This window comes from Apodemus sylvaticus, chromosome 1 (assembly GCF_947179515.1).
Source record: "Apodemus sylvaticus chromosome 1, mApoSyl1.1, whole genome shotgun sequence".
Classification (NCBI taxonomy): domain Eukaryota; kingdom Metazoa; phylum Chordata; class Mammalia; order Rodentia; family Muridae; genus Apodemus; species Apodemus sylvaticus.
In genome coordinates, this window is record NC_067472.1 from 181,909,008 (window position 1) to 181,922,953 (window position 13,946).

At 47.8% G+C, this 13,946-nt stretch overlaps 1 long non-coding RNA gene across 3 annotated transcripts; it reads right to left on the reverse strand.

The window, feature by feature from the left end:
* Nucleotides 1–539: 539 nt before the first annotated feature.
* On the reverse strand, nucleotides 540–6,165 carry LOC127671338 (uncharacterized). Of its 3 annotated transcripts, XR_007974716.1 has the most exons (4): nucleotides 5,612–6,154; nucleotides 2,862–3,310; nucleotides 1,083–1,258; nucleotides 540–744 (listed from the first exon to the last, which is right to left on the reverse strand). It is a non-coding gene; the product is annotated as an uncharacterized LOC127671338 (long non-coding RNA). The 3 variants fall into 3 exon arrangements; XR_007974718.1 differs by lacking the exons at nucleotides 540–744; nucleotides 1,083–1,258; nucleotides 2,862–3,310 and adding exons at nucleotides 3,415–4,679; nucleotides 5,193–5,312 and having other exon boundaries at nucleotides 5,612–6,160; XR_007974717.1 differs by lacking the exons at nucleotides 540–744; nucleotides 1,083–1,258; nucleotides 2,862–3,310 and adding an exon at nucleotides 3,415–4,679 and having other exon boundaries at nucleotides 5,612–6,165.
* Between the last annotated feature and the right edge of the window lie 7,781 nt (nucleotides 6,166–13,946).

Sequence of the window (13,946 nt, forward strand, 5' to 3'; positions counted from 1 at the left end):
GATAAACCTAGAAAGGGTGTCCCTATGGAGGCCTTATTTAGGGTCTACCAAAACAAAAGCATCATATTGAGCCAGTAATTTCTTAAGCAATAAAAACACAGGAGGAGACCAAGTTTAAAAAGAAAAGTTAAGGGGACTGGAGAGATGGCTCAGTGATTGAGACCATTGGCTGCTCTTGCAGAGGACCTGGCTTTGCTGCCCAGCACCCACGGTGGCCCCATGAGCTACAACCATCTGTAATTCCAGTTCTAGGGGGTCTAGCACAGTGTGCACCCATACATGTAGGCTAAACACTCATACACATCAAATAAAATAAACAAAGAGAAATAAAAGTTAGAACCAAAAAAAAAGAAAAGAAAAGAAAAAGAAAAAACAAACAACTAAAAGAAAAAAATCAAGGAAATTGGGAGTGGTGGTATAAGTACTTAGGGGACTGAGGCAGGAGGACCCGAGTTCAAGGTCAACCCCGGGCTATATAGCAACATGATGCTAGAATGCAGTGCAATACAATACAATGCAATGCAATATCAAGTTGAATTTTACAAGGTTTATTTGTATGTGTCTGTGTGTTTCCCTGCTTGTCTGTATGTGCACCCACGGCAGCCAGAGGAGGAGGCCAACTCTCCTGGAACTGGAGTTGCAGGAGTTGTGAGCCACCCGAGCTGGGTAATGGGAACTCAGATGCCCTGCAAAGGCAGTACGTGCTCTCAGCTGCTGTGCCATCCCTCTGGTCCCTTGAGTGAGCTGGTTTAAAAGAACAGAATAAGTGGAAATAGTTCAGGTCATTTCCAGACGGGACCACAGGGATTAAAGGCTGTGAACAAACCTTCAGGGTTCATGGTCACTGATGGAGAAAGGGGACAGTGGGGGTCAGGACCTCCATGGGACTCAAGAAAGCCCAAGAGAAGACAGGAATCCAAAATGGCCCCTGCTACTTCCTCAGATGCCAAAAAAAAAAAAAAAAGGATGGGGAATTCTTAGAGTGGTTTCCTCTGACCACATCTGGGTCTGGGAACAGGAAGGTTGATGGTGCCCTTCACTTGAGAAATACCAAGTAAGCAGCAGTGGGTACAATGACTTACCACCATAGAGAACCAGGGCTGAGGTGGGGCTGGCTAGAGGAGGGCTAGCAGGGTCTCCTGGTCTCAGGGACTGGAGGGGTGGGCTGCATATGTTATATGCAGGACCGCCATCACCAAGCCACGGCTCTGACTCCCGCTTCTCTATTCCCTGGGTCCCACCGACTTCCTGAACATTCCTGGGCACAGGGTTCAAGACAGACACTGAGATGGATTGCTGTGGGTAAGAGGTTTATTAGAAGGGTCATTTTGCCCAACGGTGGTGGCGCACACCTTTAATCTCAGCACTTGGGAGGCAGAGGCAGGAGGATTTCTGAGTTCGAGGCCAGCCTGGTCTACAGAGTGAGTTCCAGGACAGCCAGGGCTATACAGAGAAAGCCTGTCTTGGGAACACACACACACACACACACACACATACACACACACACACACATGGGTCATTTTAATGCTGTGAGCAGACAGACAGACAGACTACAGTGTCATGGGCTCTGAGTTGAGGCTCCTGAATCAGAGATAGACATCATAGTACAGCCTCTGATGAGAGGAATCAGACCCACATGGGGAGCTGGGTACCTTATAGTTTTCTTTTTCTTTCTTCTTTTTTTTTTTTTTTTTTTGGATTTGTTTTTTTTGAGACAGGGTTTCTCTGTGTAGCCCTGGCTGTCCTGGAACTCACTCTGTAGACCAGGCTGGCCTCAAACTCAGAAATCCGCCTGCCTCTGCCTCCCAGAGTGCTGGGATTACAGGCATGTGCCACCACCACCCGGCACCTTATAGTTTTCTAAGGAAGGAGTTTTTAGAGCACAACCCTCCAGCCACAGGCAGGGAAGGTGTGGGGAGCAGGATGTGTGTCCAGCATGCCCCCTTAGATATGAATGCGTGTTTCCGGTGAGAGATCCCAACACCTGGAACTCTGTTAGCTGCAGCGTCTCAGTGTCTCGGTGGATCTCCGCATCTGTGTAAGAGGAGGGCCTGCAGGCACTGTGGCCTGAGCAGCAGTCTGGTCTGAATTCTATCTCCTGAGTCACTTCTGCCTGGGGTGATATAATTCAACCCTGACCTGCCCCATCCCTAGATACACCCCCACCCCCACCCCCAGCAGGCCCATCCATTTTCCTTGAAAGGACTTGAAAGGCAAAGACATGGACCACATTCTCAGCACAAAGGAGATGTATTTGTCCCAGAGGCACAAAGGCAGGGAGGGAGTAAGAGACAAAGACAGGAGACAGAGGAGGATGGAGGAGGAGGATGGGAACAGAGAGAGGGAGACAGGATGTTTGCAAAAGCCTGCTTCTGGATATAGAGGAGACAGACTGGGCTGGTAGGCAATGGCCGTTTATAAAAAGGGAAGGGGCAACGCTGCGCTGCGTTAGGATAGGGTGTTTAATTTTAACTGGGTGCGTTGATTAAGGAGGCCAAAGAGGGCTTTTGATACTGGACTTTGATACCTGGAGCGGGGTGGTCAGCCTCAGGAGGAGGGAGTGGCCAAATAAGGGATGAGCTAGAATGTAGCTAGAATGTGATCTAACAGGTTTTCAGTAAGGCAGAGGGAAAGGGAGAGAAGGGCCAGGCCGGCCAGAGCCTTGCTTGTTGTGCTCCGAGGCAGCTTGAGTCCCATTCCTCACCGTTAAAAAGGCTGCAGGCTACATCCAGAACTTTCCTGAGGCTGGGCTGGCTAAGCAGGGCTGGGCTCTGACAGCAATGGAGCGAGTTGGGGACTCACAGCCCAGAAGTACCACGTCCCTTCTTCCCCACCTACCTCGCTTTCTCAGACTCACTCACCTGCTTACCTCACAGGCAGGACAGCAGGATGGCAGGCAGGGGTCCCCTCACCACCGCGAGGGCCAACCTTTCTGAGCTATCTTCATACAGAGTGAATGGAAAACCATATTTTATGGTTTTCCCCAGGGTCCTCCTGTCCAACTCAGTAGTCAGAGGTGTGGTCTACCAATGCGACCAAACATCCCACAAAAACAGCTCAGGGGAGAAAAGGATCACTTCAGCTCATGGTTTCATAGACATTCCTGCCCATCATGGTGGGAAGAGGTATGGCACTACCAGAGTCTCTTCATATCCTGGAGGACCAGGAAGTAGGGAGTGAGACCAGGGCTCAGCTGTGTACACCTTCAAGGTCCACACCTAGGATCCCTTCGCTTCTGCCAGTCAGACTCCATCTCTTGAAAGTTCCACGCATGACCTTTCAAAATAGCACCACCAACTGGAGACTGAGTCTGTGGGGGACATAACAGCTCCCAGTATAAGACCCCAAAAAACCGAGGGTGCCCTAGCACCCTACAACCCGGAAGGCAACACCCAAATCACTCGCGAGAAACGGTCTCGATGCAATAGCATGAGAATTTCTTTATTTCCAGAATTCTGGGTTCCACAGCCATACCCCACGCAGGGGTAGAGGACTGAGGACCCCGTGCAACTGAAGTCAGGGGTATTTAAAGGGGAAAAATCCCAAGACAAGGGTTGGAGGCCACAATTCACAAGGCAAGGGGTGGAGGACAAAACATGCACGGAATGGGGAAGTACAGAAAGAGGAAGGAAGGCTAGAGATTATCTGGAGCAAACGTCCTTGGGGCATTGTATAGTTAAACATTGGAACTAGAACCAGGTGGGCTATCTTTCTCAAGCTGAAAGCAGAAAACAAGTTACTCTGTGTTAGGCTAGTTGTTTAGAGGTCTAAAAACCTTGAGTTGGGGGTCTCTCACCAGGAAGTCACAGGCCACTGTGGAGCAAGCGAAGAGTATCTGTAGCAACATCAGCTGCCTTTTGCAGAGCGCCCGTACAATTTGTGCCACAGGCACACGGGAAGCATTTCTTGCGCTTGTGATTTGGAAAGGGTGACCACACAACATGCCCTTAAAAGTGATCACACCGACATCATCACTGCCCTTAGACCAGAGGCAGGGATGTCACGGCTGGCAGATGGAGATGTGGAATCCAACCCCAGGTCTGTTTGCCACACGCTGAGCTCTGTGGTGTATGTTGTGAAGCATTATGATCTTGTAAGCCCTGGGGAGGGGCACAGACATCGTTCATGTATCACAGTCCTGGTCCAGGAGCCTGGGGTTCACAACCGGGTATGGGGTGCCCGCCCTGAACTCTCTCCTTTTCCTGCATCCACTGTTTCCCTGGTGAGGATGTGACAGTCAGGTTACCTTAAGTGGAGATCATTTGCCGGGCGGTGGTGGCACACACCTTTAATCCCAGCACTTGGGAGGCAGAGGCAGGCGGATTTCTGAGTTCGAGGCCAGCCTGGTCTACAGAGTGAGTTCCAGGGCAGCCAGGGCTACACTGAGAAACCCTGTCTCGAAACCCGTCCCCCCACCCCCCCAAAGGGGGGGTCATTTATCTCATTGGAAGGAAAAAGAATGATATACAAGAGTCCTGCCTGGACTTCTCCAGAAGCCTTTAGCTACCCTGAAACATCCATGACCTGTAGTCCAATTTCCTCCTGTGACAAGACAGTGAGCAGTATCAGCATCGTGGGAAACCAGAAGACTTCCCTCCGGAAACCGAGATGGATTCAAGTCCAAGAAAGTCCTCCATCTAAGTCTGTTGTAATTTGAATGTCTGGTCTGGAGCCCAAATCTAAAATCAATGTTTTATTAATTTTTTAATACTTTTTTTATTATTCTCATTCCTCTTCAACTCTCTCTCTCTTAGTTGGGATCTCCTAGAGCTCCTTGCATGCTATAAAAGTGTTCTACCACTGAGCCAAGTCCCCAGCCCCTCACTGGGGGATTCTAGGCAGGGGCTCTACCACTGAGCCACGCCCCCAGCCCCTCACTAGGGGATTCTAGGCAGGGGCTCTACCACTGAGCCACGCCCCTAGCCCCTCACTAGGGGATTCTAGGCAGGGGCTCTACCACTGAGCCACGCCCCTAGCCCCTCACTAGGGGATTCTAGGCAGGGGCTCTACCACTGAGCCACGCCCCTAGCCCCTCACTGGGGTATTCTGGGCAGGGACTCTACCACTGAGCCACACCCCCAACCCCTCACCAGGGGATTCTAGGCAAGCATTCTACTGCTGAGCTACATCCAAGCCTCACTTTTAATTTTGTAACAGTCTCACTAAATTACTCAGGATAGCTTTGAACTTACTTTGTTGCTCAAGTGGTCCTTGAATTTGTGAATCTCCTACCTCAGCACCTGTACCACCAGACCTAGTTTTACTTTATTTTTCTTAGCTTTCTATTTTTAAGTAATTGTAGACACAGGAAGCTGCAAAGATAGAGCATAAAGGTCTGTGTGCCAGTCACCCAATTTACATAATTACAGTACAATGTCCTCAGCAGGGACCTCATGGTGGGAAAGTGTGTGTGCAGCTCCAGTGTCTTATTTTACAACTTTAGATGTGTGTGATAGTCACACACAGTTAAGATATGGAGTCCCTCTGTGACCACTAAGACCCCACTCCCTTGTGCTAACACCTTATAGTATAACCCTCCTTCTCCCCTGTCCTAACACCCTGGCAATGGCCATCTCACCCTGTGCTGATGCCCTGACAATGGCCATCTCACCCTGTCCTGACGCCCTGGCAACGGCCATCTCACCAGCATCTCCATCATTCTGCCACCGTGGGAACACTGTGAGCCTTTGAGTCTTACTTTCATTCTGAAAAGGAACTTCAGAATCACCAGGATTTCTCATTCTCACAGTGCCTCATTTTAAAAAAGGTTTCAGTTTTTACAAATCTCATACACTTATGTGTTGTGTATTGGCCACGCCATCTCTCTCCAACTTCCGGTGCCCTCTACCATTGTGCCTGCTCCATGTGTGCCCTTGCTTTTTAACTCTTCTTTGGACATGGTCTGAGGGCTTGCTGGGAGGACTTGTCTCCTCTTACAGTGGACCTGGATTCATTTCCCAGCACCGCACTACGGCTCACAACTATCTGTGAGTTCCAAGGAATTCAATATCATCTTCTGGTCTCTGAAGGTACTGCATGCACACGGCACACATGCATATATGTAGGCAGAACATTCATATACATACAATTAAAATATTTTAACATATTTGTTGTTTTTGTTTGGTTTGGTTTTTGAGACAGGGTTTCTCTGTGTAGCCCTGGCTGTCCTAGAACTCACTCTGTAGACCAGGCTGACCTTGAACTCAGAGAGCCCTTTGCCTCTGCCTCCCAGAGTGCTGGGATTAGAGGTGTGTGTCACCATGCCTGGCTTAAATTCTTTTTTTTTTATTGCTATATGTTTGATATGGTGGTTGTGTTTATGTTTTTTTTTTCATTTTTGTTTGAGACAGGGTCTCACTATGAATCTCTGGTTGTCCTAGAACTCACCAAGTAGACCAGACTGGCCTTGAACTCACAGAGACAACCCCCCTCCCACCCCAAACACTGCACCCAAGCATTTTTTTTGAGACAGGGTCTCACTGTGTAAGCCTGGGCTAGCTGGAACTCGCTGTGTAGACCAGGCTGACCTCAGACTCCCAGAGGCGCCTTACCTCTGCTTCTCAGATGCTATGAGCAAAGTCTACACCACCACATACAGCTTTCATTGCTTCCTAGAATGACCTCAGTATCTGCAAAGTCTGCAGCCACAGATTCAACAAACTGCAGATCAAAAGTGCTTCAACAAGTTGGGAATGGTGGTGCACACCTGCAATCACAGTGCTTAAGAGGCTGAGGCAGGGGGATTGTGAGTTTCAGGGCAACTTGACTGTACATAAGGAGACGCTATCTCAAAACAAAACAAAAACAACAGAAAAACAAACAAACAAGAACAATACTCTGTGTTGTCACTCCCTAACAATATGGTATAATAACTATTTTCCTAGCATTTACAGCCTGATCGAAATTATAAGCAACCAGAGAGGAGGTAAAAGCAGACAGGGTGGTATAGCTCAATGGTCAAGCACTTGCCAAGCACGTGCAAGTCTCTGGGGTTGACTCCTAGACCCACAATAAAATAAAGTAAAAGGAATGAAAATAAATACAATAGAGGCTGCATGTAAGTTACAGGCAGTGTTTTATAACCAGCTTGAACATCCTTAGACTTTGCTTCCTGAAGAGGATCCTGGCTCAGTTATCACAGGTATTAAGGGCCAGCTGGTCACCACGCTACGGATGCAGCTCAGTTTGTTTAGCTACCCACCCATCGAAGGGTGAGCTCGTGTTCCCCAGTGCTTGGCTGTCACGAAGAGACTAGCAGTGAGTAATTCGCACAGGGTTTTGTACACAGACATATTGTCATATTTGTTGAGGACAGAAGGCCTAGGATATAATGGGTATGTCAAGGACAGGTACAGTTTGCTCAATCTTTGAAGAAACTAGTGAACCATTATCTGGGGGTGGCTGTGTCAGTTTACAATCCCATCTGTAGCGTATGATCAGGCTCTTACATCCTCAACAGCATCTGATATTGCTGTCAACGTCATCATCAGCATCACATCACCATCATCATCGTTGACAGCAACGGTGGCATTGTGATCATGGTCATCGTCCTCACCATCCAAGACTTCATGCCTGTAACCCCAGCTCTTGGAAGGTGGAGACAGAGGGACCAGAAGTTCAAGACCATCCTTCCCTATATAGCAAGTTTAAAGCCAACCTTGGATAGAAAAGACTATGTATTATTTCTTCTCTTCTTCTTCCTCCTTCTTCTTCCTCCTCCTCTACTTCTTCCTCTTCTTTGCTTCTCCTCCTCCACCTCTTCTTCTCTTTCTTCTTCATTATTATTATCATTATCATTATCATTATTATTGTGAGACAATGTCTTGCATGTAGCTGGCCTAGAACTCATAATCTTTGACCCTCTTGCCACTGTCTCCCAAGTGCTGGAATTGCAAATTGTGCCTCCAAGCCCAGTCTAACTGGTCAAGGTGTTTTTATTTGAATTCTTCTGACAGCGTATTACAGTCCTGGTTTGGATTTACTCAGTGCCTAACGGTACTGAATGTCCTTCCTGGCGCTCATATGCCATTGTGAGTCCCTCCTCCACTGTCCGTCCTCCACAGTAAAAAGTCACAAGTCATTGCCCATTTTCTGACTGGGTTGACTTAATGGCTCTCCAACCGTACATCAATCACATCCATTTAAAAAGTAGACATTGGCGGTGATTTAAATTCACTGTGTGTGTTGCCTTGTCTGTGTGTGCATCTGTCCGCCGCATGCACATCCGCTGCCCTTGGAGGTCAGAAGAGGTGTTAGACCTGTGAAGGCTAGAGTTGTGAGAGACCACATGGGTGCTAGGGTGCTGCAAGAGAGGCCAGTGTTCTTAACCTTCTCTCTAGCCCCAGTTCAGTGGTTTAAATAAGGATATAAATGGAGTTGTGAAACTATCACCACCTCCAGGTTTAGAAACACTTGCTCACCCGGGCCAACCCTGTCTCATGAGCATTTGCTGCCCATTTCCTGTCAGCACCTCCACACCGCTCACCGGCTAACCACCGAATCTGCATTCTTCCTCAACACCCCTTTTTGGGCTTTTCGCATCTGTGGCACTGACTCTGTGGCATCATCAGGTGGTTGGTGTCTTCCTGAGAACACGGTCCAGGTTCCTTCACATCGTTTTGATAACCAGGGCTCCACTCCCACTACAGCTGTCAAGGAACAGTCCGCGCTCTGGATTCACTGTGTTTTGTTCCTTCAGACTTACTGGATGGGCGTGTTGGTTGATGATTATTAATTATTATCCTTTATTAATAATGTTTCCCTGAGCTGGGCGGTGGTGGCACATGCCTTTAATCCCAGCCGTTGGGAGGCAGAGGCAGGTAGATTTCTGAGTTCAAGACCAACCTGGTCCACAGAGTGAGGTCCAGGACAGCCAGGGCTACACAGAGAAACCCTGTCTCAGGGGGAAAAAATGCTTCCCCGAGCAGTGCTGAGGGTTCTGGGTGAGCGTATTTTCAGTTCCCACATGGATCTAGCTGGCTTGGGGTGGAGCTGCAGACAGATTCAATGCTTAATCTTTGAGCAACAGTTTTGAAGTAATTTTTTTTGTTTTGTTTTTTGTTTTGTTTTTTTTTTTTTTTTTGTGAGACAGGGTTTCTCTATGTAGCCCTGGCTGTCCTGAAACTCACTCTGTAGACCAGGCTGGCCTCAAACTCAGAAATCTGCCTGCTTCTGCCTCCCAAGTGCTGGGATTACAGGCGTTCACCGCCATCCAGCAAGTAATTTTTTTTTTTTTTTTTTTTTACATCTACTCTAGCAATATATCAATCATTCCACTTTGGCACAGGCACCAAAGCTTTTCATACGGTTATGCCTTTTTGCTTTGGTGGTTTTAATAGGTGTGTCATGGCAATATCTCTTGTCTTTCCCTAAAGGCTAAGTGATGTGGAAGGCCTTTCGTTTCCCTCTCCCTGCCTCACTCTCTGGTCTCACCAGCCCAGGCTGACCTTGAACTAGCTAGGAGGTTGAGAATGACTTGTAAATTCTGTCCCACCATCAGAGTGCTGAGATTTCAGCACACATCGTTATTTTCTACCTGTAAATCCTCTTTGGTAAAATATCTCTTCATGTAACTGTGTAGCCCTGGATGGCCTAGAATTGGCTATGTACACCAGGCTAGCCAGAGATTCTGCCTCTGCCCTGTGGCATTAATGGTATGTGCCATTGTGGCCAGGTGGGAGTTTTAAAATTGAGTGTTGCTTTCTTTCTGGTTTTGTTAGCAGAAGTGGGGATGGAATGCAGGACTTGTACGTGACACACAGACTAACTTGAGCCCTCATCCTGAATGAAACTTTTCCTCCTCCTCCTCCTCCTCCTCCCCTTCTTCTTCCTCCTCCTCTTCCTCCTCTTCTCTCACACATTATATTACATCCCTACTCCATTTTCTCCTCACTCCACTCATCTCAGTTCCCACTCCCCTCCCCTCTGCCCCTCCCCACCCTCTCCCCCCACCCAATCCCTTCTGAAAAGAGCCTACCTCCCAGGGATAGCAAACAAGTTTCAATAAGGACTGGGTACAAATCCACATTTTTTGAGACAGGGTTTCTCTGTGTAGCCCTAGCTGTCCTGGAACTCACTCTGTAGACCAGGCTGGCCTCAAACTCAGAAATCCACCTGCCTCTGCCTCCCAGAGCGCTGGGATCAAAGGTGTGCGCCACCACCACCACCACCACCACCACCACGCCCATCTTGACTTTCTCGCTTTCATCTCTGAGATAGACCAGTTTGGAATTTGTGATCTTCCTGCTTGAGCCCTGGAGTATCAGGCCGGCACCACCATGTGTAATTAACCCTTGAACTCACAGAAAGCCTGTTGCCTTCAGCTTCCCAAATGCTGGTTTATTAGCTATGAGCTACCACACCGGGTTTACACTGAGCTCTTAATGTTCAATGTATGTATGTATGTGCAGACAATGTTTTCATATGTAGCCTGGCTGTACTAGTGCTAGGGTAATGGATGAGCACCCTCATGCCATGAGCGGTCTTTTTAAGATTTCTATTTATTATTTTTATTTATGTGTGTATGTGTCCGTGTAGGTATATGCCACATTCAGACAGTGCCCCCACGTCCCATCCCCCAACCCCACTCCCATCCCTCCCCATCCACAAACCCCAGCTTTCTTAAATGCAGAGCTACTTTTAGGAGCTTGACTGTGTGTTTGGGAATGATGGTGGAGAGAGTTTACCTTCCTTCCTCTGGCTTCCTGAATCTGCAGCTGGATGCTGTGGGAATGCTGTCAAATTAATAAAATCCGCTGCCGGGCCTGGAGAGATGGCTCAGTGGTTAAGCACACTGACTGCTCTTCCAGAGGTCCTGAGTTCAATTCCCAGCAACTACATGGTGGCTCACAGCCATCTGTGATGGTATCCGATGCCTCTTCTGGTATGTCTATATATACAACAAATAAAAATCTTTAAAAAGATATAAAATAAAATCCACTACCATTATTTCTTCACATGCTTTCAGGCTTGGGTATCTGGTCCCCTGGTCTCCGGCTTGAGGCACTGGTTAGAAAGGTCACTGAACCTGTAAGCAATGCAAGCTTGCTGGAGGGAGCAGGTCAACGGGCTTGGGCTTTGAGCCTTCACAGCCTTGCCCACCCCACTCCCAGGTTATTCTCTCTGGTTGAAGATGAAATTCCTCCACTTTCCGCTCCGGTCTCCCCCATCACAAGGCCTCTCCCTCTGGAACCTCAAGCCAAACGAAACTTCCAGAGTTGCTTCTGGTCATGGGGTTTCATCACCACCATGAAAAGTGAATGAGACAGCCGCCTTCCCGCCTCAGCCCCGTGAGTGCGTGATTCTCCTTGAAGTGCTTTTGTAAAGTCATCTTGGAAATCTCTGTCAGATAATTCTAACATCAGTGTCATACTTGAAGCTAGTATCTGTAAATCATCTCTCCTCTGCTGACTTGTCCTTAGTGTATTTTTAGCATTATGAACGCCTGAGATCTTACGACCTGCATTAGGATTCAGCAGTCACCTCCTGCTGCTCCAAAGAAAGATAATTTACAGATACTGGCTTAACACTTCCACAGGGCTGTAAGTTCAGAGTCTTCATGCAGCCCTCCCTCATGTGATTGCTGGGCACAGGGAGAGCTCAGGATGCTATTAGGTACCTGCTTAGAACATCCAGCCTTGGAAGGAGAAATGTGTCTCATGGCTGCTCCCCTATGGCCACCAGTGTCACTGAGAAATGGAAACCAGCATTACCTCTGAGTAGGGATGAAAGTTTTGAGTCTCCTTTAGGCCTCCTCTGACATCCTGAGGAGGACAGGAACAGCTGATTGCCTTCTGGAGGCTGGTGGTCCATACTGTGCTGAGGGGACAGAGCTCTGAGCTTCTCTGCAGCCCCTTGGGATGAGCATGGAGAGGACTCTTGACGCTTTGTAATGGCCTGGCAGGGGTGAAGGTCTACAGTCTTAAGCAGAGAGACATGTGGTGCTTTTCTGGAAGCAGCCCAGAAAAGGGGCTTGTGACATTTCGCTAGAGTGGACACTTGAGAGAACACGTGATGTTTGGAAGGGATATAAGGACAACCCAATGGACAGTGTGGTATTGGTTTGCCTTACCATTCTTTGCTGGTCGCCATTGGGCTTGGCTGATGCTGGTCTTCTGATGACACTGTATGGTATTGGTTCACCTTGCTACTTTTTGCTGATCATTGTTATGACTTCAGAGAGAGAAAAAAGCACCAAAGAACTTGCAGTGGTGTTCTGGCAGCTTCTTGCTGCTTCCATGGACTCAGGCCAACTGGCAGCCTTCGTGACCCATCTGCCATTGCCGATTCGTGAATGGTGTTTGCAAGTGGCTCAAGCTGCTGCTGCTGCTTCAAGTGAAGTAAACTCCTGATATCCTGACAATGCGGATTGGATTTGCTCAAAAACAACAACAATGACAACAACAACAAAACAAAAAACAAAAAACAAAAACAAAAACCCCAATTATTTCTATACAGGTCCACATCCTCCTTTCTTTACCCTATTAACTTCTTTTTCCCACTTCCTCTGGTGAGTGGTTGGCTAGAAGGGAGGTTAAAGCAGTTAAAACCCCTTATTAAAAGTAGGTTTTAAAAACCATAAGCCTATATCTCTCCTCTCCTTCTTCACCTTCCACTCTGCTCACTGACCTCTAATCCCTCCAGTAATTCACTGTAACCATTTTTTATTTAACCAGTAGTTTTAAATTGAGGAACAACGTTTGCTCGACGAAAGCTTGTAAATGCAAGGATTCACCCGTAGGCCCTAGATCTTCAAGGACAGACTTTAGCATCACAACACACAGCAGCAGACCAAACCTCGACAATTCAGGGTTTCGACTCAGCTTGAGCTATCTCTCTGCTCTTCTGAGCCTTCCTGTGCTTCTTAACAAAGTCCAAGGGTTTCGCTGTACTTAGCAGAAGAAACGGGAAAAGAAGAGTTGGTCTTTTATATGCTCCACCTTGGAATCTATGGATTCAGCCAAAAAATGGATGGAAAATAGTATTAGTTCTGGCACTAGGGAGGGAGAGGAAGGCTGATGTCTGTGAATTAGGGGCAATCCTGGTTTACACAGCAAGTTCCAGGCCAGCCAGGGCTACACAGCAAGCACTGTTTCAAAAAAATGTAACTAGAATCTAGAATAGACGGGTACTGGAGGGATTAGAGGCCTTTAATCCCAGCACTTGGGAGGCAGGGACTCAGAGAATTTCTGAGTTCAAGGGCAGCCTGGTCTACAGAGTGAGTTCCAGGACAGCCAGGGCTACACAGAGAAACTCTGTCTTGAAAAAACCAAAAAGAAAAAAAAAAAAGAATCTAGAATAGATGGAGAGGGGCATATGAGGTCCACCCCTCCTGAAGAGTTCCTGGTTGTTAAAGTCCCTGGTTGGGTGTGGTGCGCCACCAAGCCCAGATAGGTTCTCCCTTTCAACCATAGTTCTGGTCAGGGATCAAATCTAGCTCTTTGCAGTTGATTTGTAGTTTCTCCACCTTGGTTGTGCCCTGCTATATTAGTACTTTTTGGGGAGGCAGTCTGGGGGTTAAAAGTAGGTCCTTGCACATATTGGACAAATTCTCATCCCCGAGCCACACCTCCAGCCCCTCCCTGAGGGATTCTAGGCAGGGCTCTACCACTGAGCCACGCCCCCAGCCCCTCACTTAGGGAGTCTACTCTTCTACCATACTCCCAGGCCCCCATCTTTTATTTCAAGACAGGATCTCATCAAATTGCTGAAGCTTATCTTGAAATTACTCTATAACCATAGGCTGATCTTGTACTTTTGATCTTTCTGTTTCAACTTCTTGAGTAGTTGGGAAAACAGTCCTTCTGTTTTCCCCCATCACTGTCTTCTGCAGTTCCTCTTAACTTCTTGATTCTGTGTGTGCCTAACTACTCTCAGGCTGCTCCCGTGTCTAGTGACGTGTGTCATGCATGAAGCTCTTTAAGCAGCCTGAGAAGGACTACAGTAAA